General features: G+C 42.2%; 1 protein-coding gene across 1 annotated transcript in view; it reads left to right on the top strand.

Annotated features, from left to right (window-relative positions):
* Positions 1-318: 318 nt before the first annotated feature.
* Positions 319-20,912, top strand: part of scn4ab (sodium channel, voltage-gated, type IV, alpha, b) — a 62,882-nt gene continuing 42,288 nt past the window's right edge. The window contains exon 1 of the mRNA XM_042391841.1: positions 319-384. The gene's annotated coding sequence lies outside the window, so the exon portion shown is untranslated. The remainder of the gene's footprint in view (positions 385-20,912) is intronic.

The following is a 20,912-nucleotide window of genomic DNA, read 5'->3' on the forward strand; positions in this document are numbered from 1 at the left end:
GTACCTGACCTCTCAGGTTTCAGTCAGGGAGGCGAAGCAAGGCGAGGCCAGAAGACACCAGACAGACAGTTAGAGTGAGAGACAGACAGTCCGAGAGGCTGACAGAGAGACAGGCTGAACGGCAGACAGACAGTCAGAGAGGCTGACAGAGAGACAGGCTGAACGGCAGACAGACAGTCCGAGAGGCTGACAGAGAGACAGGCTGAACGGCAGACAGACAGTCCGAGAGGCTGACAGAGAGACAGGCTGAACGGCAGACAGACAGGCTGAACGGCAGACAGACAGTCCGAGAGGTTGACAGACAGACAGGTTGAACGGCAGACAGACAGGCTGCTGAGACTCGGATGTTTACTGGAATTATTTTGGAATAAACAACAGAAACAGGTGAGACTGAACCATCGTTTGTTTACCAAGACTGAGAGGACAGATAGTGTGTGTGTGTGTGTGTGTGTGTGTGTGTGTGTGAGTGTGTGTGTGTGTGTGTGTGTTTGTGTGTGTGTGTGTGTGTGTGTGTGTGTGTGGACATTAACGAGTCCTGCTTCGTTCTGTTGGTGGTGTTTTATGTTGATTTATGACGCTGCATTCAAAACAACATGAAGTGTTATGTTAATCCAGATTTCTGGATAAACTACATTTTTATTCTTGAATTGAAACATTTGATCAGATAAATCTTCCTCATGAGAATCGTAAACAAATCATTCATGAGAGGCAGTTTGTATGACTGATTTTGAATGTATCATTCATGTCAGACTTCATCTGTGTGTGATTAAACTCTGCAGACAGACAGAAACCGTTCAGTTCAGAGTCACAGCAGGTAAACTGAAACCCTCACAGACGTGACAAAGACCCAACCAGCTGCTGGCTTTGACAGCGCCGACCGCCGCAAAACCATTCATTATCCATTTACTTGTATTTATTTTCACACACACACTGGTGAGGCACTGCCGTGTCCACCAGGAGGACCCGTGTCTTCCTCTCTGTTGGCTTTTGAACCAGTAATTAATGGACGACCTGTGTGGCACCAACCCACAACCCAACCCAGGTGTAGCAGGTTAGGCTTTAAGGGGTTAATGGACATCAGTCACCCTGAGACAGTCCCAGCTGATATAACTGATCACTGCTGTTTGGTGGGTCAAAGGTCAAGTCAAAGCTCATTGGAATCACACATCTGGTGACTGTTGGATTACACAAACAACGCGGATTAATATAAGATATATATAATAATGCCTGTTTTCAGTTAGAGTTACAGTTAGTATCAGAGCTCTTTAAAAACCACCAAACCAGAATCACTTTTAATACTTTAATTTACATTTACAGCATTTTTTCTTCATTTCAACATTTGTCATATTATTTGATATTTAAACACGAAGCTTTGTGTAATTTAGTGAAAAGTGGTCAGAATGAGAAACGTGTTTGTTCTTGGAAAACAGTCACAATAGTTAATAATGATGATTCGCTGTTCAGAGGTAACCATAGCAACAGCACTGATACCTGAGGCTGTCTGTTTAGGTGGTCTGGTCACAGGTGTCCATGTAGAGATGAACAGGTTCTCACCTGTACCATGGCAGACCTGAGGACCAGTATGTGGTACTGGGAGAAGTCAGGGGGCACACTGGTCCAGGTTTGATCCATCAGACTGCAGCAGTGGCAGCCATGCTGTGATTGTAGAGCTTAGTGTCTGCCATGTTATCCTGCTAAATGTGACTCTGGCAGATTTTTAATAGTTTAAAGAGCAGCTCTTCAGATCGATGACGAGGTTCATGTTGGGTTTTATAAGACAGAGCGCTGACTCGAGGTGACATGTTGGGGTTAAGGTTTGAGATAAGTCAGCACACTCAGTATTTATAGGCCAGCAGACTGTGTTGAACAAGCTGATCAGGGATAAGATATTAACAACTGCTGCCTCCAACAACTGCTGCAGTCTAAATTAGCTCAGTGTGGCTGTGGCCAGGCTAACCACTAACTGAGCAGGGTCACACAGAAAGGTTAACAGCCTGCCAGAGGAAATAGCATTTAGCTAGCTGGATTAGCACTGTTAGCTTCAGTTCAGTATGTATGCTATAAGGCGGGACGGCAGTTCCTGACAGGAAAGCTTCAAAGGATCAATGGATTATCAGACGTGTCTGGTTGCTAATGCTATCTGTGCTGCAGAAGTGACGACAGTGGCCTGATGGAGGCGCTAATAGCTAGCTAGCTTCAACACTGGTGCTACTAGCTGCTAACATCTGGCTAGGTTCTTAAGCTAATCAGCTAAGAGTCACAGAAACTAGCAAGTTCACCCTTGAACTCCGATTCATCTCTTGAGTTTCCACTTTAAAGTTAAAAAATATATTGTGTCAGTTCGTTCCAGCTCGTCTTTAACGTATATGATGTTAAACTGACAGCAGCTCATATATACATAGTTTATACACATGAAACACACTATATAATGTATGTGACATCATAAACATTGTGGTTTCACTCAGTGAAATATGATGTTTTTGTGGCTGCACTGTTTCATCAGGTGTAAATATCGGACATGTCTGCTGCAGCGTCTGTGATCTCTGCTGCAGTTTAAATAAAGCTCAGTGAGTTTGTAAAAGCAGTTTTGTCGTTCAGACAAACAAGTGAAAATCTCTTTTCAGACGGTTGTAAACAGGAAGTCAGCATTGACAACATTTCTTAACTTTTCAGATGAATAATGACAAGATGATTGTTTCTGTAAATACACCTGTACATAAGATAACACTGTCGAGGACAGTCTTGTAAAGCCAGACACTCTGATCTGTCCATCAGATGTGACAGATGTGTTAGCGGTACACCTCAAGAGTTCAGGAGCAGCTTCTGTAAATACACCTGCTTATTTCTCTCTGTTAGTGTATCAGGTCACTGTGATCAATCCCCTACTGATCAATAAGACTGTAATGGCTGCGTTGTTGTTTCATTCAGTTTCTTTGTAGGTTTGAACTATTCAAAGGAAATAAGACTGAATGACGCTGCTGCAGAGAGTCAGAGTACAAACAGAGAGACAGAGTATCACTGTACACTGATCACACACACACACACACATATTTGGAGGTTTTAGAGTTACAAGTTACTTGGCATCTGAATCGAAATGTGATCCCCACAAAACACACACTCAGCAGACATGAAACACATCCGCACACACACACACACACAAATGTTTACTTAGCTCACTTTAGGGGACATTATATATACGGACTTACATTAATTTCCTGGAGACTTACCCTAACCCTAACCATCACCCTAACCATCACCCTAATGATCACCCTAACCTTAACCACTGACCCATAAACCATCTTTTTCCAAACTGGGGACACGGCTTTTGTCTTCAGTTAACTGGTCTTTAGTCTGAAATTTGTCCCTAAAAGTAGCCTATGACAGACACACGGAAACACACAAACAGTGTGTAGATGTGTCTCATGTCTGGTAGCAGCTCTGTAGCTGGTTTGTGTCTACAATAATTTCACAGACAAACTGGAGAAACATCTTAGCTGAGCTGTCAGTGTGTTCTTGTCTCTGTACAGCTCAATCAGAGAACTTCACACAGCCGTTTAACACCAACCACCCACCTGGTGAGCTCAATTTATCATTCATCACCTCAGTTCAGTCAGCTGAGGAGTTAAAACTGATCCAACTGTGGCCGTCAACTACAGCACAAGTGAGCACTTTGCTGTGGCTATACCATTAGTGGGACTATACTGTTAGCTGTCTTTATACCATTAGCTATACTTATACCATTATCTGTATCTATACCATTAGCTGTGACTGTAGTGTTAGCTGTGGCTATACCATTAGCTGTGGCTATATCGTTAGCTATACTCTGCTCCTCGGGGCTCCATGTGTGCGTAGAGCGGCAGCTTCACCCGCAGTGACACAGAGCAGAGGAGAAAGACTCAGTGCAACCGTAACTGACAGCAAAACACATTAGAGAGCCTCACACTGCTGAAATGAAACAAGTTCACAAAAATTAGGTAAAATAATATGAATGAACATAGACTCTACTACGTTTTGCTGTCATTTATGTTCATATCTATACATATGTTCATATCTATACACATATTCACATTCATACACATGGTCAAATCTATTCTGTACACATGTTCATACTTATATATCATACACATGTCCACATCTATACACATGTTCATATCTATACACATGTTCACATCTATACACATGTCCACATCTATACACATGTTCATATCTATACACATGTTCATATCTATACACATGTCCACATCTATACACATGTTCATACTTATATATCATACACATGTCCATATCTATACACATGTTCATATCTATACACATGTCCACATCTATACACATGTTCATATCTATACACATGTCCACATCTATACACATGTCCACATCTATACACATGTTCACATCTATACACATGTTCATATTTATACACATGTCCACATCTATACACATGTCCACATCTATACACATGTTCACATCTATACACATGTCCACATCTATACACATGTTCATATTTATACACATGTTCACATCTATACACATGTTCATATTTATACACATGTTCACATCTATACACATGTTCATATTTATACACATGTTCACATCTATACACATGTTCATATTTATACACATGTTCACATCTATACACATGTCCACATCTATACACATGTTCACATCTATACACATGTCCACATCTATACACATGTTCACATCTATACACATGTCCACATCTATACACATGTTCACATCTATACACATGTCCACATCTACACACATGTTCATATTTATACACATGTTCACATCTATACACATGTCCACATCTATACACATGTTCATATCTATACACATGTTTATATCTATACACATGTTCACATCTATACACATGTTCATATCTATACACATGTTTATATCTATACACATGTTCACATCTATACACATGTTCATATCTATACACATGTTTATATCTATACACATGTTCACATCTATACACATGTCCACATCTATACACATGTCCACATCTATACACATGTTCATACTTATATATCATACACATGTCCACATCTATACACATGTCCACATCTATACACATGTTCATATCTATACACATGTTTATATCTATACACATGTCCACATCTATACACATGTTCATATCTATACACATGTTCACATCTATACACATGTCCACATCTATACACATGGTCAAATCTATTCTGTACACATGTTCATACTTATATATCATACACATGTCCACATCTATACACATGTTCATATCTATACACATGTTCACATCTATACACATGTCCACATCTATACACATGTCCACATCTATGCACATGTTCATATCTATACACATGTTCATATCTATACACATGTCCACATCTATACACATGTTCATACTTATATATCATACACATGTCCACATCTATACACATGTTCATATCTATACACATGTTCACATCTATACACATGTCCACATCTATACACATGTCCACATCTATGCACATGTCCATATTTATACACATGTTCACATCTATACACATGTCCACATCTATACACATGTTCATATTTATACACATGTTCACATCTATACACATGTCCACATCTATACACATGTTCATATCTATACACATGTTTATATCTATACACATGTCCACATCTATACACATGTTCATATCTATACACATGTTCACATCTATACACATGTCCACATCTATACACATGTTCATATTTATACACATGTCCACATCTATACACATGTTCATATTTATACACATGTTCATATCTATACACATGTCCAGAAGGAGTGTGCCCGAATACAAATACGTTATTCGGCAAAGCACAAATAGTGGGCTTTTTACGATATTTTTGTTCCATAGAAATAATTTAAAAATTATTTGTTTTCAAGAAGAAAAAAAAACATGTCAAATACCAGCGTGCAGGTCCATTACATCACTATCTCAGTGTCTCTCCTCTGCTCCACTGTTACGTCTATCAGCAGGTCTCAACGAGGGGAGTCACATCCATCGCATAATTCCTAATGTGGACATCACTCCCGGAGTTAGGGGATCACCTTTGAAGTTCTTCCCTACATGTTACACGCTGTGCTGTCTCTGTGTTATGGGTGTATAAATAGGTAGAGGTCTGTCTGCAATGAGGTGATAAGTAAAGTTTTAGCTCAGTAGTCAGCGCAGTCGTCTCTGATCTGGGAGACACCAGTTAGAGACCTGGTGTGGGGACCTCCTTCATAGGATAGTTTATTCATGAACATTTAACCACCAGACACCAGTTAACATCAACAGTCACCAGTTAACATCCACCAGTCACCAGTTACATTCACCAGATACCAGTTAACATCCAGCAGACACCAGTTAACATCCACCAGTCACCAGTTACATTCACCAGATACCAGTTAACATCCAGCAGACACCAGTTAACATCCAGCAGACACCAGTTAACATCCACCAGTCACCAGTTAACATCCACCAGTCACCAGTTAACATCCACCAGACACCAGTTAACATCAACACTCACCAGTTAACATCCACCAGTCACCAGTTACATTCACCAGATACCAGTTAACATCCAGCAGACACCAGTTAACATCCACCAGTCACCAGTTAACATCAACACTCACCAGTTAACATCCACCAGACACCAGTTAACATCAACACTCACCAGTTAACATCCACCAGTCACCAGTTAACATCCAGCAGACACCAGTTAACATCCAGCAGACACCAGTTAACATCCACCAGTCACCAGTTAACATCCACCAGACACCAGTTAACATCCACCAGTCACCAGTTAACATCCACCAGTCACCAGTTAACATCCACCAGACACCAGTTAACATCAACACTCACCAGTTAACATCCACCAGTCACCAGTTACATTCACCAGATACCAGTTAACATCCAGCAGACACCAGTTAACATCCACCAGACACCAGTTAACATCCACCAGACACCAGTTAACATCAACACTCACCAGTTAACATCCACCAGACACCAGTTAACATCAACACTCACCAGTTAACATCCACCAGACACCAGTTAACATCCAACAGACACCAGTTAACATCCAGCAGACACCAGTTAACATCCACCAGACACCAGTTAACATCAACACTCACCAGTTAACATCCACCAGACACCAGTTAACATCCACCAGACACCAGTTAACATCAACAGTCACCAGTTAAAATCCACCAGACACCAGTTAACATCCACCAGTCACCAGTTAACATCCACCAGACACCAGTTAACATCCACCAGTCACCAGTTAACATCCAGCAGACACCAGTTAACATCCACCAGTCACCAGTTAACATCCACCAGACACCAGTTAACATCCACCAGACACCAGTTAACATTCACCAGACACCAGTTAACATCCAGCAGACACCAGTTAACATCCACCAGACACCAGTTAACATCCACCAGTCACCAGTTAACATCCACCAGTCACCAGTTAACATCCACCAGTCACCAGTTAACATCCAGCAGACACCAGTTAACATCCACCAGTCACCAGTTAACATCCACCAGACACCAGTTAACATCCAGCAGACACCAGTTAACATCCACCAGTCACCAGTTAACATCCACCAGACACCACTTAACATTCACCAGACACCAGTTAACATCCACCAGTCACCAGTTAACATCCACCAGTCACCAGTTAACATCCACCAGTCACCAGTTAACATCCACCAGACACCAGTTAACATCCACCAGTCACCAGTTAACATCCACCAGACACCAGTTAACATCCACCAGACACCAGTTAACATCCACCAGTCACCAGTTAACATCCACCAGACACCAGTTAACATCCACCAGTCACCAGTTAACATCCAGCAGACACCAGTTAACATCCACCAGACACCAGTTAACATCCAGCAGACACCAGTTAACATCCACCAGTCACCAGTTAACATCCACCAGACACCACTTAACATTCACCAGACACCAGTTAACATCCACCAGTCACCAGTTAACATCCACCAGTCACCAGTTAACATCCACCAGTCACCAGTTAACATCCACCAGACACCAGTTAACATCCACCAGTCACCAGTTAACATCCAGCAGACACCAGTTAACATCCACCAGTCACCAGTTAACATCCACCAGTCACCAGTTAACATCCACCAGACACCAGTTAACATCCACCAGACACCAGTTAACATCCATCAGTCACCAGTTAACATCCACCAGACACCAGTTAACATCCATCAGTCACCAGTTAACATCCACCAGACACCAGTTAACATCCACCAGTCACCAGTTAACATCCACCAGACAATCAATCAATCAATCTCAATCAATCAATCAATCAATCAATCTTTATTTATATAGCGCCATATCACAACAGAAGTCATCTCAAGGCACTTTTCACATAGAGCAGGTCAAGACCGTACTCTTTAATTTACAGAGACCCAACAATTCCCCCATGAGCAGCACTTGGCGACAGCGGTAAGGAAAAACTCCCCTTTAACGGGTAGAAACCTCAAGCAGACCCCGGCTCTTGGTCGGCGGCCATCTGCTTTGACCGGTTGGTTTGAGAGAGAGAAAGAGAGAGGGAAAGGGGGAGGGGGGACAGAAGAAAAACAACGACAACAACAAACAACAACAAGCACAAGCAGCAACAGCCAGGGAAGGATGCCATCAGGACTGTGAAGGACCGTGAAGGTTCGGCCCGGGAGTCAGGTTTTTCTGTGAGATGAGAAAGCACAAAAAACTCCGGGGAAGAAGCAAAGTTAGTGACATGCATTGATGTTACATGAATGCATACAGATGGAGAGGAGGAGGAGGAGAGAGGAGCTCAGTGCATCATGGGAAGTCCCCCAGCAGTCTAGGCCTATAGCAGCATAACTAAGGGCTGATCCAAGGCGAGCCTGGTCGGCCCTAACTATAAGCTTTATCAAAAAGGAAAGTTTTAAGCCTACTCTTAAACATAGAGAGGGTGTCTGCACCCCGGACTGAATCTGGAAGATGGTTCCATAGAAGAGGAGCCTGATAGCTGAAGGCTCTGCCTCCCATTCTACTTTTAAAGACTGTAGGGACCACCAGTAAGCCTGCATACTGGGAGCGCAGTGTTCTAGTGGGATAATACGGTATTATGAGCTCTTCAAGATATGATGGTGCCTGACCATTAAGGGCTTTGTAAGTTAGGAGAAGGATTTTAAATTCTATTCTAGATTTTACAGGAAGCCAATGTAATGAAGCTAAAATGGGAGAAATGTGGTCTCTTTTTCTAGTTTTAGTCAATACACGTGCAGCTGCATTCTGGACCAGCTGGAGAGTCTTTAGAGACTTGTTAGGGCAGCCTGATAATAAGGAATTGCAATAATCCAGCCTAACAAAAGCGTGAACTAGTTTTTCTGCATCTTTTAGGGACAGGATGTGCCTGATTTTTGTGATATTACGTAAGTGAAAAAAGGCAGTCCTTGAGATTTGATTTATGTGGGAGTTAAAGGACATATCCTGATCAAAGATAACTCCCAGATTCCTTACGGTGGTGCTGGAGGCCAGGGTAATGCCATCCAGAGCAGCTTTATCATTAGATAATGTGTTTCTAAGGTGTTTAGGGCCAAACACAATAACTTCAGTTTTATCCGAATTTAGTAGTAGAAAATTGCAGGTCATCCAGGTCTTTATGTCGTTAAGGCATGTTTGGAGTTTGTTTAACTGATTGGGTTCATCTGGCTTCATTGATAAATATAATTGGGTATCGTCTGCGTAACAATGAAAATTTATGGAGTGTTTCCTAATATTATTACCTAAAGGAAGCATATATAAGGTGAACAGAATTGGTCCAAGTACAGAACCTTGTGGAACTCCGTGTCTAACTTTTGCCTTCACGGAGGATTCATCATTAACATGTACAAACTGAAATCGGTCTGATAAATAGGACTTAAACCAGGTTAATGCAGTTCCTTTAATGCCAATTAAATGTTCCAGTCTCTGCAAAAGGATTTGATGGTCAATTGTGTCAAATGCAGCACTAAGATCTAACAGGACAAGTATAGAGACAAATCCTTTGTCCGATGCAGTTAGGAGGTCATTAGTGACTTTCACCAGTGCTGTCTCTGTGCTATGATGCCTCTAAATCCTGACTGAAAATCCTCAAATAAACTATTGTTATGTAGAAAGTCACATAACTGATTAGAGACTGCTTTCTCAAGGATCTTAGAGAGAAATGGAAGGTTAGATATAGGTCTATAATTGGCTAAAACACCTGAATCAAGAGTAGGCTTCTTAAGAAGAGGTTTAATTACAGCTACTTTAAAGGACTGTGGTACATACCCTGTTACTAAAGACAGATTGATCATATCTAGTAAAGAAGTGCTCACTAAGGGTAAGGCTTCCTTAAGCAGCCTAGTTGGGATGGGGTCTAAGAGACAGGTTGATGGTTTAGCTGAACAAATCATTGAAGTTAGTTCAGACAAGTCTACTGGAGAAAAACAGTCCAAATATATGTCAGGATTTACTGCCGTTACCAAGGTTCCTGTGTTTGGGGAGAGAACGGTGCCTGTTGAGGGCAGGAGGTGGTTAATTTTGTCTCTAATAGTTAGAATTTTATCATTAAAGAAGCTCATAAAGTCGTTACTACTGAGAGCTATAGGAATACATGGATCAGTAGAGTTATGACTCTTTGTCAGCCAAAGTGCTGAAAAGGAACCTAGGGCAGTTTTTATTCTCTTCTATTAATGCTGAGTAATAGGCAGTTCTGGCATTACAGATGGCCTTCCTATATGTTTTAACACTATCTTGCCAGACTAAGCGAGAATCTTCTACTTTGGTGGAACGCCAAATCCTTTCCAATTTTCGCGATGTTTGCTTTAATTTGCGGGTTTGGGAGTTATACCATGGAGCTAACCTCTTACGTTTTATTATCTTCTTTTTTAAGGGGGCGATGGAGTCGAGTGTTTGTCTTAGTGAGCCTGCAGCACTATCAATAAGATTATCAATTTGGGAGGGACTAAAGTTAACATAAGAGTCCTCTGTAGTATTGAGACATGGCAGTGAATTCAGTATTGACGGAATTGCTTCCTTAAATTTATCTACAACACTATCAGAGAGACATCTAGTGAGGACATTTTTATCTAATGGTGTGTAATCCAGTAATAGGAATTCAAAAGTTATTAAGTAATGATCTGATAAAATAGGATTTTGTGGAAAAATTATTAAATGTTCAATTTCAATCCCATAAGTTAGAACAAGGTCTAGAGTGTGGTTAAGATGGTGAGTGGGATTATTTACACACTGAGAGAAGCCAATTGAGTCTAATAATGAGATAAATGCAGTGCTGAGACTGTCACTATCAACGTCCACATGAATATTAAAATCACCTACTATAATTACTTTATCTGTACTAAGGACTAAATACGACAAAAACTCTGAGAATTCAGATAGGAATTCAGAGTACGGGCCAGGAGGACGGTACACTATAACAAATAGAACTGGCTGTAAAGTTTTCCAGGTTGGCTGAGAGACTAAGAACAAGGCTTTCGAATGAGTTATAATTAAATTTAGGTCTAGGGTTGATGATTAGGCTTGAGTTGAAAATGGCTGCAACTCCTCCTCCTCGGCCAGTGTCTCGAGGTATATGAGTATTAATATGACTGGCGGGAGTGGATTCATTAAGGCTGACATATTCTTCATGACACAGCCAGGTTTCAGTGAGACAAAATAAATCAATACGATGATCTGAAATTAAATCGTTTACTAAAACTGCTTTAGATGAAAGAGATCTAATGTTCAAAAGTCACATTTAATTATCTTATTTTGTTGTACTATTGCAGCAGTGGTTTTAATTTTTACTAGATTTTCATGAATGACTCTTCTTTTATATACTTTGGATTTAATTGATTTATGTGGTCGGGGGACAGACACAGTCTCTATGTGGTTTTGGGGGACAGATGCAGTCTCTATGTGGTTTTGGGGGACAGATGCAGTCTCTATGTGGTTTTGGGGACAGACACAGTCTCTATGTGGTTTTGGGGGACAGATGCAGTCTCTATGTGGTTTTGGGTGGGTAACTGCTCTAATGGAAGCGCAGAGAAGCGTGTAGGACTGCAGCTCCGCCTCCTGGTCTCAACTCTGGGTTGTCATAGTATTGGTTTACTAATAAACTCAGCCATATTTCTAGATATGAGAGCAGCTCCATCCAGAGTGGGATGTATGCCGTGTCTCCTAATCAGACCAGGTCTTCCCCAGAAAGTCTGCCAATTATCTATGAAGCCCACATCGTTTGCTGGACACCACCTCGACAACCAGCGGTTGAATTGTGACATGCGGCTATACATGTCATCACTGGTCAGATTAGGCAGCGGTCCAGAGAAAATTACGGAGTCCGACATTGTTTTAGCAAATGTACACACCGACTCAACATTAATTTTGGTGACTTCTGATTGGCGTAATCGGGAGTCGTTGCCGCCGACATGGATGACGATCGTACCATATTTACACTTATTCTTAGCCAGCAGTTTTAAATTTGACTCAATGTCGCCCGCTCTGGCCCCAGGAATACATTTAACTATGGCTGCTGGTGTCGCTAACTTCACGTTTCTGACTATGGAGCTGCCAATAATCAGAGTTTGTTTCTCAGCGGGTGTGTCGCTGAGTGGGGAGAACCAGTTAGAAACATGAACTGGTTGGTGGTGAACCGTGGGCTTCTGCTTAGGGCTATGCTTCCTTCGGACAGTCACCCAGCCACCCTGGCTTCCCGGCTGCTCCGGAGCTACCGGGGGAGTGGGAGCTACGCTAGGTCGGCCCGCACCGGATACTAGGGGCTGGCTAACTATATTAGCAGCTGATTGTTTTTCCATGGTGCGGAGCCGCGCTTCCAATTCACTAAGCCTTGCCTCCAGTGGTGCAAATAGACTACACTTATTACACTTATCACTATCACTAAAGGAGGCAGAGGAGTAACTGAACATTTGGCACACCGAGCAAGAGAGAGCAGGAGAACGAGAGGGAGAGAGAGAAGCCATCGCTAACTGCTTAGTTTGAGTTAGCTGCTAGTGCTAGCTGCAGAGCTAAAGTGACTAACAACTTGTGCGATTAGCGAGAAAAGTCGTTAAGAGAAAAGCGCTGAGAGTGCTTGTGTAAAACTAGCGAAAGTTTAAATATACAGCAGATATTAATCAACAGTAATGTGATATATATAGGAAAATCAACTGAGATGAGAGCAGCAACAACGCTATCAGTAGACACAGTCGGCAACCGGAAATGATACAATACGCTTACCGTAGCACGTCAGCACGTCCGTCAGCACGTACGTAGACACCAGTTAACATCCAGCAGACACCAGTTAACATTCACCAGACACCAGTTAACATCCACCAGTCACCAGTTAACATCAACAGTCACCAGTTAACATCCACCAGACACCAGTTAACATCCACCAGTCACCAGTTAACATCCACCAGTCACCAGTTAACATCAACAGTCACCAGTTAACATCAACAGTCACCAGTTAACATCCACCAGACACCAGTTAACATCCACCAGTCACCAGTTAACATCCAACAGTCACCAGTTAACATCCACCAGTCACCAGTTAACATCCAACAGTCACCAGTTAACATCCACCAGACACCAGTTAACATCCACCAGTCACCAGTTAACATCCACCAGTCACCAGTTAACATCAACAGTCACCAGTTAACATCCACCAGACACCAGTTAACATCCACCAGTCACCAGTTAACATCCACCAGTCACCAGTTAACATCAACAGTCACCAGTTAACATCAACAGTCACCAGTTAACATCCACCAGTCACCAGTTAACATCCAACAGTCACCAGTTAACATCCACCAGACACCAGTTAACATCCACCAGACACCAGTTAACATCCACCAGTCACCAGTTAACATCCACCAGACACCAGTTAACATCTACCAGTCACCAGTTAACATCCACCAGTCACCAGTTAACATCCAACAGTCACCAGTTAACATCCACCAGACACCAGTTAACATCCACCAGTCACCAGTTAACATCCACCAGTCACCAGTTAACATCCACCAGTCACCAGTTAACATCCACCAGTCACCAGTTAACATCCAACAGTCACCAGTTAACATCCACCAGACACCAGTTAACATCCACCAGACACCAGGTAACATCCACCAGACACCAGTTAACATCTACCAGTCACCAGTTAACATCCAACAGTCACCAGTTAACATCCACCAGACACCAGTTAACATCCACCAGACACCAGGTAACATCCACCAGACACCAGTTAACATCCAGCAGACACCAGTTAACATCCACCAGACACCAGTTAACATCCAGCAGACACCAGTTAACATCCAGCAGACACCAGTTAACATCCAGCAGACACCAGTTAACATCCAGCAGACACCAGTTAAACCAGTTAAGGGTTGGGGACCAGTAACTGAACTCTGCTCTGTATTAGGTCATGTTGCCTCCAGCATGAAGGACAAACTGCTTCCTGCTGAACGTAAATCATCAGCTGCACAATAAGTTGATTCCTGCGTCAGCGCCCCCTGCAGGAGACGTCTCACACGGAGAATCTGTCAGCTGTAGTCTGTCACTTATTTCCTGCAGGATGCCCCAACACACACATACACACACACACACACACACACACTCACACTCACACACACACACACACACACACACACACTCACACTCACACTCACACACACACACTTCATTTAATTTAGTGTGTAGAGCTGACAGAGAGAGAGAGGAAATGCCTGGCGTCTCTGACTGCGTCCAACAACATTCTGTGGTCTACAGTTCCCTCTGACTGCATCAGTGTCATAACACACACACACACACACACACACACACACACACAGACACACACACACACACACACACACACACACACACACACACACAATGCGAGTTGCTGCATTAAAAGCAGGAGGACTTTTCTCTATCAGTGTGACACACTATCACACTCTTCTGGAGCAACAACACCGATAACAGCTGTTTGTGTGTGTGTGTGTGTGTGAGTGTGTGTGTGTGTGTGAGTGTGTGTGTGTGTGTGTGTGAAGTGCGACAGGACAGACAGACAGCTTCATGACTCACCTGTTTGTCTCTCTGAGAGAAAGACACCACTGGAGTTTTATTAAAGGAGCAGTGCCATGTGTAATAAGTAGTAAAGTTTTACAAATATAAAACCTTCAAGGATGGAAACCTTGTAACAGAAAGAGTCGTAATTGACCTTGTTAGCAGTCGGAGGCGTCCTGTCAGCGGTTTTATAATGGAGGTCTATGGAGAAAATGCTGTTTGTTGACCGTAACACCACCAGTGACCACTTGGAGCGGCGCCGTATTCAGCTCTTATTATACATCCATGGGACGTTCAGACCGACGTCACATGACTCAGGAGAGGGGGGTGGGGCTCAATCCGGCTGGTCACCTGACCAACATTTTAGTATCATTACATGTTGAGTTAGCATGATAAAACAGAGGTGTCCTTTTTAAACACGTCAATCATTAAACCTTCCAGGTGATAAAATCATTGATGGTTGCTGTTAGAAGCTGTTATTGTCTGATATCAAAGACCTATTGATCAAATAGTACGAAGAATATTGATCAGTAAATCTGTGCGTTATCACTGTAAAATGAAAACATGCAGTGCTTAAAAATATTAGTTGGCAACAGTAACTAAGGTACACTTTGTGTTTGTGGTAATGTGTGTTTTTAATATGTAATCTCTAATGTATTTTTTTTTATTTGTTATTTTGTGGGATTTGAATCTTCTGATGACATCTTGTGGTGAAAAAAGACACTGTGATGTCTGTTGGTGCAGTTTGTCTCTGACTTTCCGTGTGGCGCCTCTTATCGCAAAGACAAGAGGCTGAACGACATGTTCCTGATGGACACACACACACACACACACACACACACACACACACACACACACACACACACACACACACACACACACACACTTTCACTTTAGAGGACGCAACGAACCAGCAGCAGCTGAACACAGTAAGACTCATGTTTTCTAACATTACATCTAATATTAACATCAATGAGTTTCTGTAGTCACATGTTTGATCAATTGTTCGATCACGTGTTTTACACGTGTTCATACATGTTTCATATATGTGTGTTTTACCGGTTAATGAGTGTTTATGTTTCCTCACAGTCTGTCAGGACATTTCAGTTCAGTTGAATATTTGAATTATAATTATAATTATAAACATGTTGCTGTTTGTTTGAGGAAGATGTTTTCAGATGTTTGAAATAACTTTAGAAACTGAAACTCTGAGAGAGATTTGACCTCCTGACACTGAGCTCTGACACGTTGTGTTTGTTGAAGCAGAACAAATCTAACTGGGGGCATCAAGGTAACCGCAGGGGCACAAACTGCCGTTTGAGGCTCAATCTATGATGGAAATGCTTGATAATATGAATTTGCTGTCAACAACCAACACACCAACCCAGCTCCAATTTGAAAACATGCTGCAAAGTCGCTCTCTTTCACACACACACACACACACACACACACACACACACACACACACACACACACAAACGCACGCGCACACACACACACACACTGCATTGTGCGCGTCATGGGAACATCATTTGAAATAGACTTCATAGTCCACTCTTACCGAATATGTTCAGACAGACCCAAAAATCATTTAACATGTTGTGGATAATTGTGAAACGACGGCTGGCGTCATGAAGTGAACAAACCACATGGTTTATCTCTAGAAGACTTGCAGGGAGCGAGTGTTGGTGCTGAACCTTCTAAGAATGGTGTCCTTCCACTCAGTTGTGCATTTTGGGGTTAAATCCCTCTCAAATGATGGCTGAACCATCCAGGCCTTTCTTTGTGGAGCACTGCGTGTCCGTGGTCTGAAAATATGTTTCTCACAGTGGAGAATGAATTCTCGCATATTGCTGTGGAGGCTTGTTGGTGCTGGTCAGTCCCAAGGTCATCTATGGGTTGTCTTCCACAGCTAGCACTTACGCTAGCAGGTGCATCATGGCTGCTCACAGAAGGAGGCTCTTGCTCTTCAGAGGTGGTGGCACATTTGCACCCTCTACTGTCAATTGAGCTGTTGGAGGCCTTGAAGAAGCAGCAGCATCAAGCCATTAGCTTACAGCTAACTCTGCTAACACCGATGCTTTATTGGCACTTAGCTTACAGCTAACTCTGCTAACACTGATGCTTTATTGGCACTTAGCCTACAGCTAACTCTGCTAACGCTGATGCTTTATTGGCACTTAGCTTACAGCCAACTCTGCTAATACGGATGCTATATTGGCACTTAGCTTACAGCTAACTCTGCTAACGCTGATGCTTTATTGGTACTTAGCTTACAGCCAACTCTGCTAATACGGATGCTATATTGGCACTTAGCTTACAGCTATCTCTGCTAACGCTGATGCTTTATTGGTACTTAGCTTACAGCCAACTCTGCTAACATTGATGTAGTACAGTATCTAACTTTAACGTTTCAACACATTAACACTTTATTTCACATCATTATTATTATTACTGCTTCTTAAATACAACTGGCACCACAGCAAATGTGTGTGTGTGCACTTGTGTGTGTGTCTGTGTGTGTGTGTGTATGTGTATGTGTATGTGTGTATGGGTGTGTGCTTGTTACTGTATTTAGCAGCGTGTAGCCTAATATTTGTGGGAACCAGCAGTCACAGAGCTGATAGATGATCTGTGAGAGACAGACAGACAGACAGGTGAACTTGGTAAGAAACTATATTTTCTGTATTTAGTCAAAGTGACAAAGTGATATCAGTGAAAATAAAGTTCACTGTAAAATCACTTAAACCAATATTTCTTTGATTAGTAATTGATTGTAATCAGATCAATCTGACAGTGATAAGTTCATTAAAGTCTGTGTAAAACAATTAATATGTGTTCTGAGTTTGTCACACCACAGAAAAATGTGTAATTAACCACCCAGCTAAATTTGAATGATTAAAAAAAATACAAAATTTGTCTTCAAAGTGGTGTAAAAATGAGGAATATTTTCTGCTCTGAAACGCTGGGGGTGTCCACTGAAGGTGCTGAGAACGCAGCCCAACTGAACAGCCTCTGAGTTAACAATGCTCATACCAAACTCCTGTATAAAAATACACAATTGTCACACAAAATACACAAAAACATCTTGTCTGTAGTTGTAAGGCTGCAACATGGTCGACAATTTAAAAATAAAGTAACATTAGGAGCCACTGTTTAATTCAGCACATATTTTGTAGGTAAATGTGGACTTGTTTCTTTAAAAATGTAACTTAAATGACTAGTAAACAATCGATCCATCACCAATCATCATTATATCAAATTGTTTTTTTTTTTAATGGAGTTTGGTGCACTCAGCGTTACTCACTCCTCTGCTGAAAAAACGGCTTCATTGTGGCCGTCGCCCTTGGAGCAAAAGCCTCTCATGCTGCTTTTTGGTGAATTGCTGCCCGGCAAACGCTTTCCCTCTGGCCGGGGACGTCCCAGCCGCACAGCTGGTGTTTAAGCTGAAGCTGCTGGCGGCTCCACTCGTCAACGGACGCTTCAGCTGGGTTTAAAATAACTCATTGAGCGCTAACGTTGACAGAAAATCGCCTCATTCACCAGTAACAGCTGATTATTTGAAGTGAATCCCAGTTGTCTCTGATGAAAGTTTGTAAAACTACCCAGTGTAAAAATAGTAACTATGAGTACATGTGCACTAGTGTTTTGACAGTGGGGGAGGGGTCATACTAGTAACCTCTCTACATCATGGAGGCACCATTTCAGGCCTGCCCAAAAAGTCCTGAGCACAGAAATGGTGAAAAACAGTTTTAACACTCTAACTCCTCAATTCAGTACTACATAGTTCACATAGCTCATTACATGAACAATGTGCTATTTGCGCTCGTATTCTGCACTTGTTCTCACTTTCTGTGCATGCAGCCTCAGTCTAGCTTCTCACAGTCATTCCAGCAACAAGCTCAAGCTACCACCAGATATTAGCTGTTTGTCTGATTTCTCGCCAGACAGATCATGACGTCATACCTAATTGGAAGATTGCGTCATCTAAAACTTGGGCAAACATCATCATTTGGATTCCAAACAGACAAAAAGATTCAACTCATCATGGATCACGAACTGCAGATCAACCTGTCCAATTTAGATGATTTGATGAAACCAGTTCTCCTCCAGCCATGACACAGCAGTCAGACCAAAGCCAAGCGTCACAGTGGAGCCACTGCGCTCAGCGGTGCACACACCATGGCCTCATGGGCACCTCCAATCAAGCTCCCCTAACGACATCTTTCTGACTCCCGATAAATATCAGGTCTCCTCTTCTCTGTCAGTGAGGGCGGCCTCAACTCTCTATGGTACCTCTCTACAGTGCACCCTCCTCTTTGATCCAGCTGTCTTCAGATCCACAATGGAGCCCAACATCACAGACTGAACCGTCGCCGGACTCCAACTATTCCTGGAAAGGAAGGCATTCCCTTCAACCACAGCGAAAATAAAGCCAGACTTTTCTATAGTTACTGGCAGTTACTAATACCACTAATTTAATGTCACTTTAGTAATGTCTGCTGTCATGTGCACCAGGTTGCCAGTTTCTAATACAACTAATATAACATCACGTCAGCAACGTCTGTCATTATGTGCATCAGGTTGCAAGTTACTAATACAAGTAATCTAACATCACTTCATTAATAAAGTGGAAACCGCTTATATGGATCAAAAAGCTTGGGACAGAATCATTCCTATACAAATGCTGTTTAAATAATTTACTTATAATAATGAAGTAGTCCGCTTATAGTGTTCATTTTGGCTCTTTTAATACATGAAAACATTTTAAAACTATGGTTACTATTTTTTTTAATCTTATTGCCATGATATTTACTTGTGGCACCATTATCAGGCGTTGCAGTGCACCTCTGCAGGTTTGTGTGGAGGTGCGGGGTGTGGTTGTGTTTATTTGTAACCGCTGTGAAACATTCAGAAAATAATGTTTTGTTCCTCTTATTCACTGGCTTTCTCACTACCACTGCGCCCTCTCCTCATCCACTCTCTAGCTCATTCGACCACTGCTTCTCTCTCTCTCTCTCTTGTCTTTTTTAAAATGAGTCGGGAAACCAACAGCAAAGCCTAACTTTACTTTTAACGTCATCAAACAAAGAGAAATGTCCTCCTAGTAATATTTTGTCTTCCCTCACGGCAGGGTTACAGCTCTAATCAGTCCAATCGCTGGCTGTAACATCCAAATGTCAATTAGTAATCTGCATTAGATTTAGATATATAGTTATAATAATCATCTGCTTATAGTGATCAATTTGACCTGGACAGACGTGATCACTATAAACAGTTTCCACTGTACTATTTTGGTACCTTGCCAGTCACCAATACAACTAATCCAACATTACTTTAGTAGCTTTATGCTGTTTCCATTATTCGACACTGGGTTGCCAGTTGCCCAATTGCCCATTATCACCTCACTTCAGTATTTCAGATAGAGCACCCAACACCAGAACTCCAGGGCCCTCAACCTCCTATCAGGTTTTCAACACCACCAATCAGCACCAGCAGTCTAAATCATCCAGGGCAAATGGCACCAGGATTTCAGTACCCCTCGCCATCCAGCTCACATCAGCCAGCCTTAGCAGGGGAACCTGGCACCGGGATGCCAGCACCTCCAGCTGCCCACTCCAGCAACTGTTTCCACTGGGTTTCCATGGTGGACGATGGTTCTCTGTCAAATGTCCAACCAAGATCATGCAGTCTATCCAGTTGTCATTGCTTTTATGACCAGTGCAACATAACTTTCCCATTGTTCAATGTCATCACAATGACCATTTCATTACGTACGCCCAGTCCATGAAAGTCATCAAAACACATACCATCCTAGTGGCCTTAGCTTCTTCTCAAAAGTCCGAACCAGCAGCCCGGGCC

This window comes from Thunnus maccoyii, chromosome 18 (genome assembly GCF_910596095.1).
Source record: "Thunnus maccoyii chromosome 18, fThuMac1.1, whole genome shotgun sequence".
NCBI classification, from domain to species: Eukaryota; Metazoa; Chordata; class Actinopteri; order Scombriformes; family Scombridae; genus Thunnus; species Thunnus maccoyii.